Below are 7527 nucleotides of genomic sequence, written 5' to 3' on the forward strand. Positions count from 1 at the left end.
AGATTGTATTCCATATAGAAAGTTTTAGATTCCTTTTTTTCCTAGGTCCTAATATTATTTTTCTTTGGGATAAAATGACAATGTTGTTTAATTTCAAAAGTTTTGTAAAGTTTATGTTATGTAAACGCCTTTCTGAGGTGAAGATTTAATACATTGATGTGAAACTAAATTTAATTATATGAATTACGTGTGTTGTTACACTTGTTATTTTGTAATCAACTTTTTAATAACTGTTTTTCATTTCTTGCATCTGAAAAATGAAAAATACAGAATATTTCACAAATTTTCATATCATCCTTGTGCAATTGTCATGTTAATCTCTGTATTGTAATTTGGGAATACATGCTGCTGAAGCATGTAGTATCTTCTAAATTTAAGTAGTTAATGATGCAATCTTTATACAGACTTATATCCACGGTTGCCTACTTGTAATAAGGAAACTATATTGTTCCTGACAATGCTACTGATCTTATTTTCCTAAAATTCTGTGAATAGTGGAAAAAAATATATTGTTCATCTTAATGCTCACATTTGCAAATTTTTTGTCAATGACAATTTTAAGTCTTTTTAATTTGGAATTTGATCATACTTTCAATAATTTATTGCTAGGTCCAAAGGTGATGGCTTTTTCATGTACTAATTGATCCAACTGAATTAGCTTTGTGGAGCTAATGGATTCAAAGTAAGCCTTGCTTAAGAGCTACTTCTAACCTTCTGCAGTTGACATTTTCCCAAGTGAGGTCTTACTGGCACAAATGGCTACCTGACCCTTTATTCTTCTTTCATGTAGGAAGAGACCAATCAGAATATCTTACCCTGACAGCATAGATTGTTTTACTTGAACAACACTAATCTTAGTTACCAGGGATCATAGAGAGATGAACAGTTCAGTCATAACTGTTCAGACTAGAAGGGATTTTATCAAAATATAATTGTTTATTATATCTAACATTTCAAAAGTAACTAAAGCCAAGAAGGTGAAAAAATTGATCATATTCATGATTACTTAGTATCCTGGCCTGTCTACCATCCTACCAGGCAGGAAGTTACACTACTGAATTTCTATCACCAAATATTTTCATAGTTGCAGGAGAAGTCCAGATGTTTCTTCTCATTATTAGGCCTTAAATTGGTAATGTTTTAATCACAGTGTTTTCTCTTCCCTACAGGCTGTAAATCTACAAATAGTAAAGCTTTAGGTCCAACTCTATCAAACACTGAGGTAGAGATAATGTAATAATACTTTAAAACAGAGTTGCCTTTGATACTGTAACCACAACAGAACAATGCAAAACATGTGTCTTTTTTCTTATATTATATATAGTTATATATTTTATACTTATATGTGCTGATTTTATATTTCACACAATGAAACTTACTAGAATTAGTTGATAATTTCACAAATAAATTAAAATTTATTTAGTCCAATAAATAGAATTGGAATATAAATAATTAGGTTTAAAATATATATTAGAATATAAAAAATATCAACGCAGTGTCTTTGGTATAAACTTGTGATACATTCTAACTGTTCTTGGTCTTCTGAATTCACATGGTAAAAAAACAATTTTGTTTTCCCCTAATCTATAAGGGATTTTACTCTGCTTCTCTGTTTATTGTTTTAATTCACTGATCCAAAACTCTTTTTCTCCATATTTCTGAAGCATTCCTACTGATTATGCCCAAATTTTTCTGATAAGATGTCTAACAAATATTATTCTTCTGCACGACCCAATGATTCCTAGGATCCCAGGTACCAGTTACCTGCATCATCAGATAACAACGGCAAGACTTCTCACATAGGCCCATGCAACATGCAACAAAGTAATTGAAGACCCATTTCAATTTCTCATTTCCTATATTTCAGGGCCCCAATTCCTTGAGATGCAGGATTTAGCATTAAGCAATTGTGAAATGCAAGGCAACTTAAAATGAAAGATGAGATCACAAAATTTGAGAGTATGTACTATGATTCAAACATTCAACTTACAGATGGCCAGCCCATATCAGTGAACAAGTTCACAAGGTGTCATAAGATTATTTTTAATACCCCTCCCCTATGATTAATGAAAGATTTTAGTCCAGCATAAGTGGGCCAAAAAATAGTTCCTGGAAGGATAGATCCATAGTTTGTCTACCAAGGCCCAGAAAAATTTACTTAGAGTTCAAATATAATTCAGGAAAACATTGAGAAGATCCTTAGTGCTGCAAAACACTGGGACTTCAGTACAACATGGTTCAGTGGTATAAAATGTCACTCTCAAACCAATGATAATCTACATTTAATCTCCTGAAAGTTATTCCTTTACAAATTAACTTTTTAAAATCACATTCGCCAAAATAACATTTGAGAAGTAGATGATACTTAGTGACATTACAAGTTTTTCAAGTGTAGGGAGCAAGTTACAATAGAGTTGAATTATTTACCCAGCACAAATGCCAAACACGTTCAACCATTCATTAAAGTCTAGAAATAGTACCAACCATAATTTGTGTTTTTCAGTAGGAGCCTTCCAGAAATGTGTTAAATAGATCAGCCTGCCAAATTTCAAACCAAAACGTTTGCTAATAAAGTAAATGTCATCATTTAATAAGGTACATTTTAAAACGTCACAAATAGTTGTCCTATCATATGCAATATTATGTTTTCCCTGTCTGTGTAACATAGGGAGAAATATGACTTTAAGTCTTGAATATGGGTACTCATCAAAGATATGACAAACATAAAATCTGTCTTCTATTTCTATCACATTCCTATATAGGAATAAATTTTAGTTTTCTTCTTTTTCCAAAACTTATAGGTAGTAAAAAATAATATACCATGTAAAATAAAACAATCACACCACTGTACAAAGCTATTTATAAAAATTTGTAGCTAGGAGTACATTCTATGCATTTTTTAACTTTCTTTTTGACTGAGATTAATCTTCCAAATGGATGAGAATAAAATCATGTTTAGATGCTTCACGTCTCCAGTCTTGCAAATTGTTACTGCAGATGAATGAATTATGGAAATATAAGCTGACATCAGTTCAAGCATATGCAGAATGTAAACTCCATGAAATGTATATAAACCTTTCAATATATTAATAGACAGTTTAACAGGATGACTATCAGGAAGTTGAAAACAGAAAGAAATTATAGTAAAGACATAGAATGAATGAAAAATGAACAAGGGGCAAGTACAGCTAGAATACTCAATGTACACATATGATAAAGGAAGTGGTAAATCTGAAATAAATATTGGAGAAGCATTTGGTTGAGAATGATGGAAGGAGTGACTCTGATCCAAGAGAAATGGGCAATTAGATGGATATATTTAATTGTAACATACTTGCACAACCTTTTGAAATTCAGTTTAAAAACACAACAAAAAACAAAAACACACAACAATCACAACCAACCAGAAATCTCTAGAGAGTATGAATATTTCCTCCCAAAATTTTAAGCAGTTAATGAAGGGTAGTCTTGGGAAAAGCAAAGAACGCTGTCCAAAGAGAGAAGTTTGGGATAGGAGAGAATTTTGAACAGATTTAAATAGATTGTCTAAGGTTATAAATCACCTACATCTGCTGCAAATAGTATCTTTCTTCTAGGAGTTCTCTGTCTGAACTGGATAATCCAGTCGTGAGACACACTTGATAGCTTGTGAAGATAGAATAGAAGAAACAAGATCAAGAACGCATTACTCCACTGGAGAGAAAACAATCCTCCATATTTTCTCTAATCTTTCTTCACTACTCTTTCTTCATACTTTTAAGTCAATTGATTTTGAATTATATTTTTCCTTCTTTCTTCTGGCAAAGTAATTGGTCAAAGTAATTCATTAAATATTATTTGCCATTTTCTTCTTTCATGCTGATTAATTGGCCAGGCGAGTCTATTAAACTTCCCTCTTGCATTTGGTTGCCATGAAACAACATCTATGTCAATGAGAAGAAATCTAATGTAAAACTTTGTCTCCAGAAAACAGTCCAAGAAGCTGTAATCACCAACATTTGGCTGTATTTTTTCATTTTTCTTTTACCTTGAAAGTCTTCTTGTGTTTAAAATGCCCACAAACATAAGTACTCCATCACTTTTTGGTCCAATCAATTCTAACCTAAAAGATATATTTTGCTAAGAAGATGGTTAGAGGAAACTGAAAAATACTGCACTTTTATCTTCTATCGTAAGACTCTCCTTAGATACCATATCAGGAACAATGAAGTTATTCTATGCAAAATTATTTCAATAGATTATTTTTCTCTTGGTCTTGCATTTGTTCACCAAGATGTATGGAGGAGAGTAGAGTTAAATCACCTATACCTAGAAAGAGAGTGTCTGTTACAAAAGGTAAATGCTTCTATGTCCTCCTCTTAGCTCTTGCCTGATTTACAATTAATCACAGCATCTTAGCTTCAAGTCTAGTGAAGCTGAAAGATTATATGGGCTCCACCACTGTTACATCTTCATGATTTGTCTTTGAAAACTCTTTAAGTTGCCTCATTTGGATGTGGAATGTATTTTCATGTCTCCATTCAATCTGTTTGCCATTGTAGTGAGCCAAATAGGCTCTGTAAAATCACTTTAGTTAGTAAAAATATTAACACAAGTTAGGGCTGGGAAGTTGGCTCTTTGGTAGAGTGCTTGCCTTGAATGCCTGAGACCCTGGGTTTTATTCCTCAGCACCACATAAGCAAAAGGAAAAAAAGCCGAAAGTGGTGCTGTGGCTCAAGTGGTAGAGCGCTAGCCTTGACCTGAAGACCTGAGGGACCCAGGCCCAGAGTTCAGGCCCCACGACCGGACCCTCCAAAAACTATTAATACAATTTGTATAAAAAGTTTGGATTCCCTTCACTGCTAAAGCCAATATGCTTAGCTAGGGCTTCTAAGAACTATGTTTTCTTACCTTTTCCATTTGCTCAATTCTATTCTGAACCCAAAACATTTTGGCTTATGTAATAAGAGAAGTCTTCACTATCTCATGTTATTAAAGATATTATTTTTTGTGAGCCACTTAGAAATGTGAAATCATTGGTTTGAATTATATAATCAGATTTTTTTCTGTTTCACTGCTTCAAATGCAAAGACATTGTAGAAATTGTTACAAACAGAAATGTGTAAACCCAACACCTTCTTGCATTTTGGAGGGCACTTTCTCCCTGACTATTTTGACTCAAATTATCATTTTTAGAGAATTACTGTTTTGTAATTAAAGGTAAATTCACAAATTTTGATGTCTTATTTTTTAAGAACTTGAATTTAAATTCCAATACAACCTTGTTTCACACAGTAAGAATATATTTCCTGGGTAAGGATAATTCCAAGGGAACCAACCGGATTTACAGCAACGTTTCTGAGGTTTGTTTAGTGTGAAAAAGAGCCATCTTCACCCACATTGCTTCTTCTCTACTAAGTGTCCATGGATTTCTTTGCATGAAAGCCTATTGTCCCAGGAAATTTTAAATTTTCTTAATAGGCTAAGTTGTTAAAAATTTTGAACAATTCAAATTTATCTGTCACAACTTTAAAACTCTTGAAATCCCTTTATCAGAACCGCGAATTCACCAATCCTAATTCCACCTTTACCATCCAAAAGTTCACATGCTCTTTTCATGATATAGTGTCCATGCAACTATTATTTTCCAGTAGCTTTGTACTGCGTATATATAGCCATATAAGCTGATGCTAAGCAAAATGAATTCCAAGATAGGGAACCAGATTTTTTCATTTGTGGTTGTCGTTTTTGATGAACTATGTGATTTGTTTTCTTTGAGTTTTTCCCCTATAGTTCATTCCTGCTGTATTTGATTTTGTATTGTGTATGCATTCACCTTAAATAGGTAAGGGAAGAGGAAAAACAAAATGTTGAGACAAAAGACAAAGGGAAAACCAATGCAATAGCAGCACTCACAAGACAATATGTTGGAAATGTACCTTATAACTTGTGAGGGGTGAAGGGGTGAAGGAAAACTGTGAGAAAAATGAAGGAGGGGTAACAAGTTTGAAATGTTTTTTATTCACTACCTTACAATTACTGTAACCTCACTGTATATCAATTTGATAATAATATTGAAAAAATAAGCTGCGTAAAATGTAATTTTACTGTATTGGCACAGTAAATATTATTCTTTATGTATCAATATTTTAAAAATCAATTCTATTTGACATCTAATTAAAATTGATTACCTCTTTTTTATCAGAGGGTCATCAACGTGATTGTTATGCAACTAGAAAATATTTTCATAATATACTTGCCGAATTTTTCAAAAAAGAATGAATTTATTAGTTTCTCATTCTAAAACATCAAAACACTTTAATGCTATGTAAACCCATAACTTTTAAAATTAAATAATTTGTTAAGAAGACAGAGTATATATTTTCATCAAAATTCATATGACAAATAACTACTCATAATTACTCATTTTTAAATTCTCAACATTCCATATGTTAGAGATTCAAAATAGTACTTTTTTGCATGTTATAAAATTCTGCAATAGATGCAGTTTCCAATGGAGTGTACAGATTGAGAAGTCAATAGAAAAATAGCCACATTCTGGTAGAGAATAAAACTATAAAGCATCTGTAATAATTTGTCAAGAGTAAGCATTATTTTTTTATCAGAGTAAGCTGTTATTTCTATGACTATCGATCCCAAGATTTATGCCATGAAGTCGTTCTAGCCCAACAGTTTCCAACTTGTAAGGGGCACCCTAAAATTCCTTAATTCATATCATGAATAGCTTATCTCTATTGTGAAAAATACTACACCTCTGCTAATGTGATGCCCTCCGTGTTCTGGAAAGAACATCACAATAACCTGAGATGCATAATTTTTTCTCCACTGGTATTCTTGAGATCAGATCACTTGCAATTATTATTTATATTTATACTTTTTAAATTATCATAGATATTCAGGAAGCTAAGATTGGAAAATTATGGTTCAAAGCCCACCCTGGCAGGAAGGTTTCATAGAATCTTATCTCCAATATACTTCTCCACAAAAGCCAGACACAAGTGGCACTGAGGTTGAAGTGGTAGGGCATGAGCCTTGAGCATAAACAGACTCAGAGACACTGCCCAGGCCAAGAGTTCAAGCTCTAGGCAAACCAATAAAACAAAAACAAAGTTGAGTACAAACCCCAAACCTAGCATTTTTCTCAATGTATACAGAGGCATGTAAATAAGGAAATGGCTTCCTGTGTTACTTAGAGGTTGAAAAAAAGAAGATGTCACACAACAACTCTCTTCATACCATTTTAAACCAAACCCTCAAAAATTGCTGTTTTTCTTTCTTTTTTTGCAGGTAAGGGGTAGGTTTATTCAGTAGGCCTGCTGGGACCAGGCAAGGTTGGCACTCCACGTGGCTGGGAATGAGAGAGAGCTGGTAAAGAGAGGAAAGAGCTAGAGCAGAGAGAGCTAGAAAAGAACAGAGAGAGAGAGGTAAAAACAGAGAGAGAGAGCTAGAATAGAACAGAGAAAGAGAGAGCTAGAAATGAACAGAGAGAGCAGAGAGCTAGAAACGAACAGAGAGAGCGCCTGGGCC

At 33.2% G+C, this 7527-nt stretch overlaps 1 pseudogene; it reads right to left on the reverse strand.

Moving 5' to 3' along the window:
* Window positions 1-260: 260 nt before the first annotated feature.
* Window positions 261-357, reverse strand: LOC138816407 (U6 spliceosomal RNA; annotated as a pseudogene).
* Window positions 358-7527: the final 7170 nt, after the last annotated feature.

This window comes from Dipodomys merriami, unplaced genomic scaffold, assembly GCF_024711535.1.
Source record: "Dipodomys merriami isolate MVZ:Mamm:240054 unplaced genomic scaffold, mDipMer1.0.p SCAF_697, whole genome shotgun sequence".
NCBI classification, from domain to species: Eukaryota; Metazoa; Chordata; class Mammalia; order Rodentia; family Heteromyidae; genus Dipodomys; species Dipodomys merriami.